The sequence below is a fragment of the Panthera pardus genome, unplaced genomic scaffold (genome assembly GCF_024362965.1).
Source record: "Panthera pardus isolate Hobbes unplaced genomic scaffold, ASM2436296v1 HiC_scaffold_22, whole genome shotgun sequence".
Taxonomy (NCBI): Eukaryota; Metazoa; Chordata; class Mammalia; order Carnivora; family Felidae; genus Panthera; species Panthera pardus.
This window is the reverse complement of record NW_026526788.1, coordinates 5,114,697-5,132,784: the sequence shown is the minus strand read 5'-3', so window position 1 is coordinate 5,132,784 and position 18,088 is coordinate 5,114,697. Positions and strand designations below refer to the sequence as shown.

Sequence of the window (18,088 nt, the reverse complement as noted above, 5' to 3'; positions counted from 1 at the left end):
ATGAGTAAATATAGAGTGCACCAGAGACTTCTGAATACTACAGAGAAAAAGGAGCAGAGTGAGAGGGACAGGGAGTCAGGAAGAGCCTCACGGAGGGGGTGACATTGGAGCAGAGACCTGTTAGGAGAGTAAGCTGTGCAGATGCCTGGGGAGACACTCCTAGCAAGAAGGAAAATAACGAGCAGAGACCGGGGAGGCAGGAGCACGCATGACAGGTTCAAGCAACAAAAAGGCTGGAGTATGTGTGGTGCTGAAATGCCAGGAGGGAAAGCCAGGATGAGGTGCAAGAAGGATCAGGGCCTTGATCATAGGGTTGCAGACTTTGTCTTTTATTCTGAGTGACTTGGGAGGTCACTGCAGGGGTCTGAATACAGGAGTGACAATAGGACTCGTGTCTGGAAGGGCTCACTCTGTGCTGTGTGGAGAACAGACTGCAGTCAGGCATGGAAAGGAGAACAGAGAACTGTCCAGGGGCTAACTCAGTGATCTGGGGAGAGAGAATGATGTCTGGGGTGGACATGGTGGGGGTGGTGAGAAGTAGTCAGTTTCTAGATACATCACTGAAGTGCAGTCAAGAGGATCCCTGGTGAGTTAGATGGGGCATGAGGGAAAGAGGGGCATCAAGGAGAAATGCTGAGATTTTTTGCCTCAGTAGCAGCAAGGATAATGTTGTTGTAACTTGAGATGGAGTGAGACCATGGAAAGATAGGGGAGGTGATTAAGGCTTTTAATTTTTGACATGTTACATTGGAGAGGTCTTTTAGCTATCTGAGGGAAGATGTTGAGTAGGTAGGTGGTTGTATGTGCTGGAATTCACAAAAGAGGTCCCAGCTGAGGCCATACTTTTAGGAGTCTTCATCCTGCAGACCTGAGACTGGAAAACACCCTCCCCCTGCCAATGAGTGAACACAGATATTGTAGAGCTGAGGACAGAGGATGGGCACCAGGCCTGGACTGTTCAGAGGTCAGGGGGCAGGAAGAACAAGTAAAGCGGCCTGGGAAGGAATAGCCAGGGTAGAAAGAGAAGGACATAGAGTGTGATGTCCCAGAAGCCAGGGGAAGAAAGTGTTTCTGGAGGGAGGAATCATCAGGTAATAGGTTAAGGGAGACCAGAACTGAGAACGACCACTGGATTTGGCAGCATATGCCTTTGATGAGAGCTTACTGGTAGTAATGAGGGTTTAAGAGGAAAAAGGAGTCAGCGAGTATACACTACTCTTCAGGTGAGTTTGCTGTATTCAGAGAGACTAATGAGGTGGTGCCTGGTCAAGAGTATTTTTTAAATTCTTAGCGCTATCATGTAATAATTGGCTGACAGGAATGCTCCACCAACAGACAGAAGTTGGTTAGCAGGAGAGAGTGAGGACAACTGCTGGGGTGATGTCCTTGAGGAGACGGAAGGCGAAGGTCCTCCAGCATCCCTGAATCCACCGGGAGTGTAGGCATCAGATAGGAAGGAGCATGGTGAATGATGTTCTGGATATTAGTCCCTTGTCAATCATTTGTGTTGCTAATGTTTTTCTCCCAATTTATTCTTAATGAAGGGTTATTCTTAATTTTAATGTAGCCAAATTGACCAATCTTCACTTTAGGACCTACTTAAGTCCTTCCTGGCCATGCACAACCAACCCAAATTGGTTTCCTTACCCTTGAGCCCCACAGGACTGTCAGGATGGAAGTTCACAGTCATGTCCTCAAGGCTATGGGTGTGTCAATGGTTCATCTATCACTCTGGATTCTTGCTGTCAGTGCGGTTTTAGAGTCTGCATTTAAAAAGTGTTTTTTAAAAAAGTGTTATCCAGCATCATTTTCATTTGGAAGGTTTTTCAGGATATCAACATTATACTGCCGAAACAGAAGTCATGACTGATGTTTCTAAAAAAGAAACTGGAGAGAGAAAGACTGAAACTCTGATTTGTGAACAGTCTCCTCGCTCTAGGGTATTATGGAAGAGATCCTGGTGGGGATCACAGCTCCTGTCTGCTATGTGTGGGCTGGACTATAGACTTGTCTTTGGAGGGATGCCTAGCTTGCTGGACATTCCCCACTGTGGAGCCAGGTAGGTGACCCTCGAGGGTGGACAGCTACTTGGTCCACATGGAGGCCCTTCCTGAAGGCCATTTGTCTCTGGGGTCGTAATCCATTCTCCTATGCAAACAGCACCAGTCCTGAGGAACTCTCCACTTATAATGTTCTACATAAGCTCCAAGTATGTGACTTTACCTCTTCTGAAATAGCATATAGCTGAGTTTTAAAAATCTAACTTTAGTCACTATGCCTAGTAGACCAACTTAATATGTTACTGTAAATAGTGTAATTAGTGGTATGTCTGGATTGACTTCTACCATCTTATTGGGCTTATGGTTTTCATTCTCTTTCTCCTTTCCTATGTTTTGATGGATTGATGTCCTCTGCACATTATGGGCTGATGTCCTCTGCGCATATACATATATATATACATATATATACATATATATATATATATATATATATATGTATATATATATATGGAACTTTTTAAATTTTTAGCAAGAAAATACAACCTTCTATTTTTCTCAAGTCTAAAAAAGTTTATCAACATCTCTAGCTTTCTCTTGAATAAGAAAAGGACTATAGACTATCTAATTTCCCTCTGAAATTCCTCACTTTTATTTTACATGTTATTATAATTCAGGACTTTAGTTACGCTTCATTTTTATCCTCCATGTTTTTTTTTTTTGTAGTCAATAATTATTACCAATGTCTTTGTGCATCCGTGGTTTCTTCTTCCCATCCTTCTGTGCTGCATTCTCAGTACATTCTTCAGACTTCCCTTGAACTTATGTTTCCTCTTCAGCCAAGTATCATCTACTTTTTAATCTGTTGATTAAGTTTTCAATTATTACACATTTTATTTATAGATTTTGCTTGGTGCTTTTCCAAGCCTGTCTTTTAAAAATGTGCTGTGTTAGTTTTCTATTATTGTTGTAATATATCACTATAAGCAAAGGCTTCAGCACCACAAATTCTCTTACAGTTCTGTAGCTCAGAAGTCTGATACAGCTCTTACTGGGCTAAAATCAAGATGTCCACAGGGCTGTGTTCCTTTCTGGAAGCTCTGAGGAAGAATCCATTTCCTTGCTCATTTGGGTTGTTCGCTGAATTCAGTTCCTTAGTTTGTAAGGCTGAGGTCCCCATTTCCCTGCTGGCTGTAAGCTAAGGCCTGTTTCCAGCTTGCACAAGCTGCCCTGCTCTTCGGCGTGTCCCCTTCCTCCATCTTCAAAGCCATCAAAAGTAGGTCAAATCCCTTTCACACTTCAAATCTCTCCCGTCTCTTCTTCTGTCCTCTCACTTCTGACTCACTCCTTGTCTGTCTCTTCCAATTTTAAGGACCCGGGCAGACACATCCAGGATGCAGATAATCCAGGATGCTCTCTTCATCTCAAGGTTCTCAAGGATAACCACATCCACAAAGTCTCTTCTGCTATGTCATGGAACGTATTCACAGGTTCTAGGAATCAGGATATGGACATCTGTGGGAGTGATATTACTCTTCCCACCATACCTGTTGTTAGACAGATTATATTTCTTCCTTTATCTCTTTGCTTACTTTTTATTTTTTTAATATTTATCTATTTTGAGGGAGAGAGAAGATGAGCAGGAGAGGGGCAGAGAGAGAGGAAGAAAGAATCCCAAGCAGGCTCCATGCTCCGCACAGAGTCCAATGCGGGGCTCAATCCAACGACCGTGAGATCACAACCCAAGGTGAAATCAAGAGTTGGATGCTTAACTAACTGAGCCACCCAGGCGCCCCTCTTTGCTTATTTTAAACATACTTATTTTGAACGTGCTCTCTCCATCGCTCTACTATCTGTAGCTCATGGAGTATGAGCGATTTTTCCCGTCTTCTGCTTTTTTCTCAGAGCAGTGAGCTCATCTTCATGGGGGATGGGATGGAGTTAGGGACAGAGTAAGGGTCCGGGATAGGGTGTAGAAAGGACTGGCTTCATGAGCATGACCTGTGTAGGCACACAGGCCCCCAGGACCAGGAGGCTCATACAGCTTTAATGCCCTATTCTTACAGTCTTGGAGTTCTTCATACTTTTTGAACAAGGGGCCCTGTGTTTTCATTTTGCACTGGGCCTGGAAAGTTATGTAGATGGTCATGGTTGTCAATCAAGAATGAAGGCGAGTGAGCTCCTGGAAGGGGATGAGGGGATGAGGACAGGGTCAGAAGGAATGAGGAGAGGGGTAAAATGAGATGAGAAGCAGAATGAGGTGAGTGACCCGTGATGTCATCCATTTATTAGAAACTACAACAAAAAGCAGGGATGGCGCAGGTTGAAGTCGTCACGTTATCACAGACAAAACCCTCTGCAGAATGAACGATGCTAACTTTTCAACAAGTAAACTGAGTGAGGATGGAGACAGTGACTACAGATCAAAACACTGCCTGGATATTTGATACAGTTAAGGAATTGCTAATCATTTTAGGTATGGCAATGGCATTGTGGTTATTTTCAAAACAACACAGAATCAAGCAAGATAAATTTTACTCAAGGTCTCACATGCGAGGCGAAACAGAGGGTTTATGCTGCATACCAACTGATGACCCTGAGAAATGAAAATTCTCTTGTGGCTCCATACAAATTTCAGGATTATTTGTTCTAGTTCTGTGAAACATGCTGTCAGTATTTTGATAGGGATTGCACTGAACCTGTAGATTGTTTGGGTGGTATGCACATTTTAACAATACAAAATTTCTGTTCCCCTTTTAAATTCTTCCAGCTCTCATTCACATTTTTCTTCTTTGGAAATTTTCCTTCCTTTTTTTAAAAAAAATGTTTATTTGTTTCGAGGGAGGGGGAGCAGAGAGAGAGAAGGAGAGAGAGAGAATCCCAAGCAGGCTCCATGGTCTCAGCACAGAGCCCAACGTGGGGCTCGATCTCACGAACCAGGAGATCATGACCTGAACCGAAACCAAGAGTCAAACATTCAACTGGCTGAGCCACCCGGGCTCGTCTTTCTCTCTTCCCAGCACACCTCACTCTCAGTGGCACTGCAACCTCCCCTAACTTCTAGCACCCGACTCTGGGATTTTCCCCCTGTGCCTCTTTGTGTCTCTTCCCTGTCTCCAAAGGAGCTCACCCGGCCTGGCCCTGCAGGCAGCATTCTGCACAGTGAGCAGGGCAGACAGGATCAATCATCTGAGTTATTGTACATAGCAGATCTTGTCTTTCACCAGCAATCCTGTATGTTTGTCTGCGTGTGTGTATCTGATCCCATCAGCAAGGTAACCAAATGCAAAGGCCCATAACCGGGAGCACACCTGTTCCAGATACAAACTGTAACCCAGAACTATGGCAACCAGGAAATGTAAGCAGCCTGTTCTTCACTCCAAGGTCGAACCCATTAGTCAAATAGCTGTTTGCCTAATAAAAACTGACCTCAATTCGACTAACTAAATATTACAACACAAACAGTTCTGTTTCCCTAAAGCAGGCGGAGTCCTACCCCCGCCTGGGGGCTGGGGGAGGGGTGAGAAGGTGGGGGTCAGAGCCCATGCTTTGGCACTGCGGAGGGTCATACCCGCGGCCCCAAAGCCACAACCAGAACCTCGTTCTGGAAGCTGTTGCACGTCGCAGCTTGCCCACAGGAAATGAGCGGCTGGGCTGGGCACAAGAGAGGATACATTTGGCACACTCGAGTCCTGACTCTGCCAAAATAAATGCCAGAGGACCTCCCGAGGACCAAGAGGGGAATAATGAGGACAGCTCACCTGGAAGGAAGCGGAGCCCTTTTCTTCTCCTGCGAGAAGTGCCACACCTGAAAAGCTGCCCCTACAACGCCCCCTCCCCCACCAATTCTAGAGTTCCATGCCCACTGGGTAGGGCTTTGATAGGCACTTTTTATTAATGCATTTCGTCTCAAATTACTTCCGAGTGTCACAGCAAATGACCCTGTAATATCAGTCCCGTGAATCCCATCTCCCAGGTAAGAAAACCAATGCTCCCAAGACTAAGTCCCTTGCCAGACACAAATGGAGTCAGTGCCACAGTGGGTGTGCCCGGTGCTAACCGCCTCACCGAACGCCTTGACAGTTGATCTTTGACTTAGCCATCACTTTAACCTCTAGCACTTAACACAGAGCTTGCCAAGTAAATACTGAATGCCAAGAGCCTCCTCCTTACCCAGCCAGGGGACAGTCCCTGGGGGTGGGGGTGGGGTCGCTGACAAGCTGGAGAGATGTCAATGTCCTGACGACGTAAGGGCATAGGATTTCTCACCTGCAAACCCAGATTGGAGGCTCAGACCTGCTGGCTCGATGACACTAGTTAAATCCTTTAATTTTTGCTTATTTATCCATGCACATCCTTGAAGGTGGGTATGGCAGTGTCCCCAAACAGCAACACCTGAGCCCTACCAGCAGGATCACCATGGGGATCAGAGGGTACGGGAGGCAGCCTGAGTGGTTTACCAGCAGCAAGCCCTGTTTGGCATTGTGGTAGCCAAACTTTAGCTGATACAGTGACAGTAAAACCTTGGATTGCGAGTAACTTGTTCTGCGAGTGTTCCACAAGACGAGCAAACGTTTCTAATAAATTTAACTTGATAAACGAGCAATGTCTTGCAATACGAGTAGTACATAAGGCCGAATGTCACATGATCGCAACTGAGCCAGCGGTTCTCGAACTTCGTTTTGACGTAGAAGTGCCCTGGATGACAAGCATGTTTCCGGAACGAATTATGCTCGCAAACCAGGTTTTCCTGTACTTTCACTTTAAAGAGAGAAAGAATTTCACTCCATAAACCTTCCATGTTTCTTGGTTTAGCCTCATGTTAAAACAAAAAAGGAAAAGTTTACCCATATTGAGGTTCTGATTTGCACATTCTTCCCTCCGCTGGGAAGCCTGTTGTGCATATGTAAGGCTACAGGGAAGAGAAGCAAGCACAGAGAAGCCCAGTCAAGCACCTTATTCTGTTCTTGGATAATCGTAGCGCAGAGGAAAGGGGCAATGAGGAGCTAATGTGGTCGGTGCCTCCCATGAGCCACGTGCTTACTCATAAACACATCCAAGTCTCATGGTAGCCTTACTAGGGTCAGATGATTTGTTTCCCCATCTCAGTAGGTGAAAAAGTCCAGGCTCCCAAAGGTTAAGCGAACTGCCCATCGTGCTCAGATACCTGCATTCCATATGCCAAGCCGCAACACTAGAGTTTTATCCCGCAGCCTAGGCTAGTTAGACCTCACCATCCAAACTCCAAACTGGAGGACACTGGAGTCAGAGACCAAAACCTCCATCCAGTGGGTTTTCTGGGCTCCTGAGCAGAACTCACAGGGGACAAACCACAAAACCCCAGTGTCTTTTACCTTAACTCCAGATGGTTATTACGGAACTCATTTCTGAATTACACAGGAGAACTTCACTCCTTTGGCCTAAATCGGTAGATCTTTTTTTCTTTTTTAATGTTTATTTACTTTTGAGAGAGAGAAAGAGCGTGAGAGGACGTGGGGCAGAGAGAGAAAGAGACAGAAACCGAAACAGGCTCCAGACCCCGACACGGGGCTCGAACTCATGAACTGTGAGATCATGATCTGAGCAGATGTCCGATGCTTAACCGACTGAGCCACCCAGGTGCCCCAGATCTTTCTCTTTAAGTGAGAACATATTAAAGAATGGCAGGGCAGATTTTTGCTTTTGAGGCCACACAGCAGCTGTTTACGAAAGGTGGAATCCCCTGGAGCATTTGGTATAAATTCAGAGCCCCAGGTCCGCACTGGGCAGGACTCAGAATGTCTAGGTATGGAGGCTTGGAATCAGCATTTTAACCAGCTCCCCGGGTGATCCTTTGATACACCAAACTCAAAGAACTGGCCAGACACAGGAATGGGTCCTAAAGAGCCAGAGGTACAGAAGAGAGAATACCCAAGTATCGTACCAACTAATTTCAAGTAGATGGAGGACAGATGGAAAAAACTGTTATTTTTCACAGAGGTTAGACACTGCCCTTCCTCCCCACTTACAAACACTATCCATTTCTTCAGCAAACTTTTCCTTCAGGAGTAGCTCAAGATACTGCGGTTCAATCTCTGCCAACATTAATTCTCAACTAAAGGTGCCTGAATTAATAAGATTTAGCTGTGCCGAGGCTATGATTTCACTGGGTAAGAGCATCAGCATCCAAACAAAGATATCACTGATTATAGCTGTCTTGGCTAATAGAGACACAACCGCCAGAGAATAAAAATAGCCCAAACTCTGCCGAGACAAGGGTGTCAGCACAAATCAGGAGATGGCTTCTTTATGCTGAAGGAACCCTGCCCCAGAGAAGCCGGAGCACCCCCAGCCTGCATCTGGAGAAAGCATTCTAGAACTGTACTTAGAAGCTCAGTTATGTGTGCGGCAGCTTGCACTGAATAAAAACCCTCTTTCGTTCCCTCTTATTATCGTTGGTTTCAATTAGCTAATGGGAGGTGGGAAGTGATTAGCTTGCTACCAACCTGCAGGGATAATATGCTTTTGTTTAAGGCTGCCACGGAATACTGCAGGGAGAAACAGGATGTACGAGACGAGATCTTTTAAAGTGAAGGTTTAACACAACAGTAGGAATCAGAATCTTCCAGGGGGACGAACACTTAGAGGTCATCTTGTCCTACAGCAAAATGCTAGAATTCTTTTTCAATTTGAAGGCAGCTATCAAGCTCTCTGAAGTCTTGCTTTGTCCAGGACAACTATTCTCAGTTCTGTCAACCGTTGAAATGGCTTCTGGTCCCCACCCCCTCCGCTATTATCCCCTTCAACTCCTCTGGACATGATAATGTATCAAACCCCCTCTGACAGTGTGGAGCCCAGAAGAGCACACATTATCCCACATGGTCCCATCGGTGCAGAATGCAGCGTGACTCCTGTCTCTGCCAGTCAAGACGGGCTATGTTAATTAGCCCAGACAAGAAGGACATGACATGAGCCTCTTATGGAGCTGTCTGATGCTGCTGGCTTGCCTTCATCTGGACACCAACTAAAAGCAAGACGTGCCCTGTCAACACAGGTGCAAAAAGCCACAGGTATAATTTAAAGTGAAAACCCTTGAAACGAGCGTTTTAAACTGAGATTAGGGATAACAGGCAACGTGTATTAAATCTCCTTTTGGTGGTTTACGCGGATCCTTTCCAGCTTGCCAATATCTTTTCTGAATCCCGACAGGGCCATCCACTCATGTTTCATCTACATATTTGATGAAAAAATGCATCCTGGGGGCGCCTGGGTGGCTCCGTCGGTTGAGCGTCCGACTTCGGCTCCGGTCATGATCTCACGGCTCGTGAGTTCGAGCCCCGTGTCGGGCTCAGTGCTGACAGCTCAGAGCCTGGAGCCTGCTTCCGATTCTGTGTCTCCCTCTCTCTCTGCCCCTAACCCACTCACATTCTGTCTCTGTCTCTCTCAAAAATAAATAAACATTAAAAAAATGTTTTAAAGCACCCCGTTTTACTCAGGCCTTCCCACACCTTTATTATTGCAGTCTCTGCAGTTCCAAAGTTGTAGGGGAAAGCAAAAATCATCCTAACATGAAACCGTTCCCTAGTGCACCAACTCCAGGGCGACATAAAAATATTTCCTACTCAAACATCTTCCCCCATTCCACGCTGGCATCTGTGCACATCCTTTGATTCAACATCCCTGTCTATCTTCTGCTGAGTGCAATTACAGGGTGATTACTTACGAAGTGAATGGCAAAACCAAACTGAGTTCACCAAAGTGAATCCCCAAACCGAAACAAACCAACAGTCCCTCCATGGGAGCGATGATGGAGAACAGAAGAGGTCATACACTACGCCACTGGCCAATGAGGGTCAGAGGGGTTAGAGGGGTTGGCAACTAACGGGGATGATGATTGACAGATGCAAGGACTTGAAAGAGGGCTTAAAAGACAATGGATTGAATATTAGGATAGAGGAGATTTGTGAAGAACCGATAAGGCTCTGATGAAAATAATCCTTTTCAGGATCACTCAGCACAAGTCAAACATGAAGTGAAGGATGATAGCCACCACTTTCATGCAATTCTGGGGTAACAATTCCATGCCAAATCACGCACCCCTGAAGACACTGATGTCACGGAATATAATTTACAGACAGTACAATGCATGCATTTTAAGTCGTAAATATCCCTGATTTTTGATTGGTTTACACAACCATGATAGCATCATCAGTATCGAGCTAAAGACCATTTCCATCACCCCCAAAACTTGATTACTTGATTCACTTCTGGGTCATTCGAATTCACTGATGCAATTATAAATTAATTTTGAGAGAGCTGAGTTTCATAATTTTTGGTTTCGTTTTTCACAAAAGTTGCCCATCAAATATTGTCTCTACTTTTTAATCTGGACATTGAAAAATGGATAGACTTTATTTTTTCAGAGCAGGTTTAGGCTTACAGAGGAACTGAGCAAAAGTACTGAGTTCCCATGTAGTCTCCGCCCCCTCCATTATTAACATCGTGCACTGGTGGTACGTTGGTTACAACGGAAGAACCAGTATTAATGCATTATTATTAAACTAAAGTCCATATTTTAAACTGGGGTTCACTCTGTATTACACAGGGTTTCTTTTGTTTTTCACAAATGCATAATGTGATGTTATCCCCTATTACACTATCATACGAAATCGTTTCCACTGCCCTAAAACACCTGTGCTTCACCTATTTTTTCTCCCACCCACCTCCCCCATCCCCAAACACAGATGTGTATTTTTGCTCTATCTGTACTGCCTTTTCCAGAATGTTCTATAGTTGAAATCACAGTACGCAGCTTTTCCAGATGGACTTCTTACACTTAGCAGTATACATTTCAGGTTCCCTCATGTCGGAGAAGGGCACTCTGTTTGCTTCCAAGTTTTGGCGACGATGAGTAAAGCTGCTGTAAACGTTCCTGTGAAGACTGTTCTATGGACCTAAGCGTTCTCCTTATGAGTAAATACTGAAGAGCACGACCGCTGGGTCACATGGTAAGAGTAAGTTTGGTTTTGTAAGAAACTGCCAAACTGCCTTCCAAAGTATGGTTTGGGCTGGCTTTTCACCGGCTGTACTATTTTGCATTTTCCCCGGCCATGAATGAGAGTTCCTGTCCCCCCACATCCTTGTCAGCGTTTGCTGTTGTCAGGGTTTTGATTTTAGCCATTCCAACATGAACGTAGTGATATCCTGTTGTTTGAATTTGCAAATCCCCGACGTGTATCATGTTGAGCAACTTTTCACATCCTCAACTGCCATCTCTATACTTTCTTTGGTGACCTGCCTGTTTGTTTCTTTTGTCCACTTTTTAACTGGACTTTTCTACTGTTTTTTTTTTTTTTGATGTTTTTGTTGTGAAATATACATAAAATTTACCATCTTAACCACTGGTAAGGGTATAACTCAGTGGTAATAAATATATTCGTAATGTTGTGCAACCATCACCACCCATCTATCTCTCTAGCTCTTTCATCTTATAAAACTGTCACTCATACCCATCAAAGAGTAACTCCCAATTGCTCCCTTTCCTAACCCCCGGAAACCACCATTCTACTTTATGAAGTTGACTACTCTAACTATCTAATGTAAGTGGGATCCTACAATAGTTGTCATTCTGTGATCGGCTAATTTCGCTTAGCAGAAAATCCTCAAGGTTTATTCAGGTTGTAGCATGTGTCATACTTTCCATCCTTTTTGATACAGCAATATAGATTATAAGGGGCACATGCACCCCGATGTTTATCGCAGCATTATCAACAAGAGACAAACTATGGAAAGATCCCAAATGTCCACCGACGGATGAACAGATAAAGAAGATGTGGTACATATACACAACGGAATATTACTCAACCATAAAAATGAGTGAAACCTTGCCGTTTGTAACAACATAGATGGGGCTACAGTGTCAGAGAAAGACAAACACCATGATTTCACTCATATGTGGAATTTAAGGAACAAAACAAATACGTGGGAAGGAAAAAAAAGAGGGAGAGGGAAGCAAACCATAAGGAACTCTTAACTATAGGGAACAAACTGAGGGTTGATGGAGGGAGGTGGGTGGGGGATGGGCTAGACAGGTGATGGGTATTAAAGAGGGTACTTGTTATGATGAGCACTAGGTGCTGTATGTAAGTGATGAATCACTAAATTCTACTCCTGAAACCGATATTACACTACACGTTAACTGACTAGAATTTAAATAAAATTTCAAAGAAACAAAGAGTTTCCTTCCTTTTTAAGGCTAAATAATATTCCATTGTATGGATATACCACATTTTGCTTATCCATTCATCTATCAGTGGACAGTTGGGTTTCTTCCACCCCTGGCTATTGTGAATCATGCTGCTATGAACATGGGTTTACAAATATCTTTGAAAAGTCCTGCTGTCAATTTTCTTGGGTATCTTCCCAAGAAAGGAGGAATGATAGATCACACAGTCATTCTATTTTTAGGGAGCCATCACATGGTTTCCCATAAAGGATGTGCCATTTTACATTCCCAACTAAAAGTACACAAGTGTTCCACTTTCTCCACATCCTGGCCAACACTTTTAATTTTTCTGTCTCATTTTTTTGTCTGTTTGTTTTGAGAATAGTCATTCCTCATGTGTGAGAGATGATCCTATTGTTGAACTACAGAAGCTCTTTTTACATTTGGATTCCAATTCTTTATCAGATGTTCTGCAAATATTTTCTCCCAGTCTGTGGCTTGTCATTTCATTATCTTAACTGTGTCTTTCCAAAGCAGAAGCTTTAAAATAATTATGATGTTTAAATACATTATGTAAAACAAATTACCATAGGATAATAGACTTTTACCACATCTATACCTCTTAGTTACTAAAAAATTAATGAATAGGATAGTTCAAAGGTGTTGAGCATTGGATATCTCTCTCCAGGTTGATGATCAACTAAAACATAAATAGACATTTTTTTTCCAAAGAAGACGTACAGATGGCTAACAGACATGTGAAAAGATGCTCAATATTAATAATCAACGGGGAAATATGTATCAAACACACAATGAGATATCACCTTACAACTCTGAGAATGGCTAAAATAAAAAAAAAGATAAGAAATAACAAGTGTTGGCAAGGATATAGACAAAAGGGAACCTGTGGGAACTGTTGGTAGCAATAAAAATTGGTATAGCCACTGTGGAAAATGGTATCGAGGTTCCTCAAAAAATTACAAATAGAATTACCATACGATCTAATAGTTCCACTATTTACCCAAAGAAAATGAAAACACTAATTCAAAAAGATATATGCACCCCTATGTTTATTGCAGCATTATTTACAATAGCCAAGATATGGAAGCAACCTAAGTGTCCAACAATAAAGTGGATAAGGAAGATCACACACACACACACACACACACACACACACACAGTGGAATATTACACAGCCATAGAAAGGATGATATCTTGCCATGTGTAACAACATGGATGGACATACAGGGTATTATGCTAAGTCAAATAAATCAGACTGAGAAAGACAAGCACCATATGATGTCATTCACATATAGAATCTAAAACAAGCAAACAAACAAAACGCAGAATCAGACCTATAAATACAGAGAACAAACTGACAGTTGCCAGAGAGAAGGATGGTGGGGGGATGGGAAAAATTGGTGAAAAGAGGTGGGAGATACAGGCTTTCAGTTACAGAATGAGTAGGTCACGGGAATAAAAGGCACAGGATAGGGAATATAGTGAATGTATTGTAATAGCATTGTATGGTGACAGGTGGCTACATTTGTGGTGAGTATAGCACACTGTATAGAGTTGTCCAATCACTATGTTGTACATCTGAAACTAATACAGCACTGCGTGTCAACTTTACTCAAACAAAACAAAAAATAAATAAAACCTGTTGACCAAGATTCCACAGCTCACTTGGCATGTTTTTATAAATGAACCATGGTGGTTACTAGTTATTCCCTTCTTGTTAAAGTGCTCACAAAGCATTTAATAATTCATTCGTGGGGCGCCTGGGTGGCTCAGTCGGTTAAGCGTCCGACTTCGGCTCAGGTCACGATCTCACAGTTCATGAGTTTGAGCCCCGCTTCAGGCTCTGTGCTGACAGCTTAGAGCCTGGAGCCTGCTTCAAATTCTGTCTCCCTCTCTCTCTGCTCCTCCCCCACTCATGCTCTGTCTCTCTCTCTTTCAAAAATAAATAAAAACATTAAAAAAATAATTCATTCGTGAGTTTTACCATGAGTCAACATTACGCCTATTTGGTAAAGAGTTTTCTTTTCTATCATTTGGAAAACTGAGGAATGATCTTCCAGGGTCTTTCCTCATCTTATAATAGCTTGCACAATCATGTTGGCAGGTTTTTCACTACCCTGGGATAGAATTAACTTGGGCCCAAAGACTTGAGGATATTTTGAATGGTTAAGTGTACTTCTTCAATCTTGCCTCCTCTTTTAGAGTTTTAACTCCTTCGTCATACACTTTGTGCCTCACTTTTCTTACTCCATTTGAAGATTATACTTCCTGGACTGGGGAAGATGGTGACATACTTCTCCCCAACGGTTTGGTACCTGAAGGGTGAAATCCATACCTGCACTGCTGGTGGCCTCTGGAAAGAAGAGGCCAGGGTGCAGTGGAGGGACTCACAGTTGACCCAGCAGGTCAGATGAAGCTGCTCAGAGGCCGAAATGAGGTCCAGAATGAGTTTTGAGACCAGAGGAGAGTGTGAACACTATTCAAGAATACAGAAAGCACACATTTTGACTCTGAAGGAGCCAAAAGCATAAAGGGGACAACCAACCCAAAGGAACAGGGGCAGGCCAAATGTAATAGTCCCACAGCATTAAGCCAAACAAAGAAAAGAAAACAAAATGAAACAACCAAGGCCATTCTTTGCACAAGTCAACCAACCCAGAGAGCCACACAAAGGGGAATCACCTGGGTACCTCCTGAGCTTGTCAGTGTTGCTCCAAATCAGGAGCAGCCTTTGCCTGGCTTGGAAAATGGGAGGAGCTAAGAGGCCCAAGTACAAGCAGAGCTTAAAAATTGCACACATAAGAAGCAGTAAGGCCAGAACAGGAAAGCAGTTCTATTTTCTGTCTGTCACCAATTAGCATCCTGCCATCTCCCCTTAGCAGTGACGACATGAACCTTTCTTGTTACGTTCTCACTCAAAACCAAAAATAGTCTTGTACCTGACATCTTTCACGAGGCTTAGCTCCTCCTGGGGGTTATTCTTGCCCTTATCTGGCATCCAGCCTTGGTTATGTGCCTCTCCTATTTTCTTTTCTTTCTTTCTTTTTTTTTCTTTTTTGGTTTTTGGAGCTCTGAGATCAATAGACAGCACCCTGGATGGTCATATTCCTGTTCTTGGCTCCTCTATTCATTTTATTTAATTATAATTTATTTTTAATTTTTAAGTGTTTATTTATTTTTGAGACAGAGAGGGAGAGAGAGCACAGAAGAGGGGCACAGAGAGAGGGAGACACAGAATCCGAAGCAGGCTCCAGGCTCTGAGCTGTCAGCACAGAGCCCAATGCGGGGCTCGAACCCATGGACAGCGAGATCATCTTTGTATTAGATTGCTGTTGCCACCTTACAAGTCACCCCCAAACTTAGCAGCTTAAAGAATTTGTGGGCGGTTTCATGGGTGTTTCTGGTTCAGAGGCTCACATGTATTTGCCATCAAGATGTCAGCAGGGGCTGGCAGGAGGCCTCAACCTCTTGCCAAGGGGTCTTTCTCCTCCACAGGCCACCCGAGTGTCTTCACAAAACAGGGCAGCGGATTTTCCTCAGAGGAAAAGATCCAAGACAAAGAAAGGAGGAGGCCATAATGTCTCTGATGACCTAGTCACCCACCATCGATCAGTTCCATTATTGTTCCATTCACTGGAAGAGTCACTAAGGCCAACCCATACCTAAGGGTGGGAAAATTGAGCCCCACCTCTTGAAGGGAAGAATATCAAAGAACTTGGGGCTTTATTTTAAAACAACATGCACCCCATGCTACCCTGTCTTTTAATTTTTGCTTCAGTGTTTTACAGTAAAAACTAATTTCTTTTCTTCCTCTTTCTCTCCCTTCAATTATTTTTCCTCAAGTAAATGTCTTCAGTCAATTAGGTCAAATGGAATAATACCCAGGATGAATCTCTTGGCTATAGTCATGAGTTTAACACCCTGGGTACCACATTATCATCACCAGGGAACTAGTGTTCTAGACTGTACTTTGAAAGAAGACAGGATTGAATTTAGGGAAGGGGCTTTGGTTTCCATCAGTAGGACTCTTCTTTTTAACTGCCTGACCAGCAGTTGGTGTTTCTTCTCTTGCTGTAAAATCAGCAATCCAACGGGAATGCTAGCTACAAAGACTAGCTTGCATTGTGGGTAGAGATGAGCCACTGACAGACATAGGCATTAGGACCTTTTTTCCTGCTGTCACTCAACATTGACCCCAAATCACTAGAGCCAAGATAAATAACATACACTGAGCGTCCTTATAAATGCAGGTATCAACAGGATCAACTTCTAGAAGCAGAATCGATTGGCTAATGGGCATTCAAAATTTCAATAGATATTGTCAAACTGTCCTCCAAAATTATTGTACCAATCTACCCTGTCACCACAGCATTCGAGACTGCCAAATTCTGCTCACTCTCACTTACACCGGATTATCATCAAACCATCAGATCTTTGCTGTATAAGAATTACAGCTGTTCTCCCCATGCTGGCAAACAGAAGCAGGGCTAGTATCTGTGAAAACGCTTGAAATAAGTGTCAAATTCATTCATCTGTGGTAGCATTTTATTGAATGAGACAGAGTAGATGATGGGAAACTGAGGTCAGAAAGAGAACGGGTTGGAAGGAAATTGAAAGTGGCTTTAGTTGGCAGGGGCTGGGAACACCTGCTTTTTTAAAAAAATATTTTTTAATGGTTATTTTTGAGAGAGAGAGAGAGAGAGAGAGAGAGAGCATAAGCAGGGGAGGGACAGAGAGAGAAGGAGACAAACAATCCGAAGCAGACTCCAGGCTCTGAGCTGTCAACACAGAGCCTGACATGGGGCTCGAACCCATGAACCGTGAGATCATGCCCTGAGCCGAAGTCGGATGCTTAACTGACTGAGCCACCACCTGTTCTTTATCTACAGTTCAGTAGTGAATAGAATGCCACTGTAAGCTTGTACCTCTTTAGCTAGTCCCCCACTGGCAAATATTTTACATTCTTTCTTTTTTTTTTTAATGTTTATTTATTTTTGAGAGACAGAGAGAGAGCGAGAGAGAGAGAGAGCACACAAGCAGGGGAGGAGCAGAGAGAGACGGAGACACAGAATCCGAAACAGGCTCCAGGCTCTGAGCTGTCAACCCAGAGCCCGACGCGGGGCTCGAACTCACGAACCGTGAGATCATGACCCGAGCCGAAGCCGGACGCTCACCCGACTGAGCCACCCAGGTGCCCCTACGTTATTTCTCATCTTCACCTAATTACAAACAATGCTGCAGTGATACCTTGTTCATACCTCATGATCCATGCTTACTTGTAACATAAATTCCTACAAGTGACGCACTCGGTCGAAGCGAGTCGGCATTTGTGATTCTGATAGACACTACTCTACAGGGCGCCTTGCATGAGGTTTACGAATCTACACTCCACCAGCAATGTGTCAATGTACTGTTTCCTCACAGTCTTGACACGCGTCGCGTATTATCAAATATTTTTATTCATTTATTTTTCTCTTTCAGTCTTTCACGTAAAAAAATCAGTTTTAATTTACATTTCTCTCATCAGGAGTGGGATTAAGTATTTTTCGGATACATTTATAGGCCTTTCCTATGAACTGCTCGTCATATACTTTGCACATTTTTTTTCTAGTGAGTTGTTGCTTTTATCGGTCTATGAGGGCTCTTTATTAAGGAGCTGAAAACTCTCTGCCTCTCATGTGAATCGCAAATAGTTTCCCTAGTTTGTCAAGTTGGTCTTTTTTCCCACTCTATGGTGATTTTTATTTTATTTATTTATTGTTTGGCCAAGGACTAGACCTTAGGCTTTAAAAAAAATGTAGTTTAATCTAAAACTTATTAGTCTTTCCTTTGATGATTATCACAGTGAGACGGGTCGTAAAAGGAT

At 43.4% G+C, this 18,088-nt stretch overlaps 1 protein-coding gene across 3 annotated transcripts in view; it reads right to left on the bottom strand.

Annotated features, from left to right (window-relative positions):
* SLC35F3 (solute carrier family 35 member F3) overlaps positions 1-18,088 on the bottom strand; it is a 403,416-nt gene that overhangs the window by 65,619 nt on the left and 319,709 nt on the right. The window lies entirely within an intron of this gene.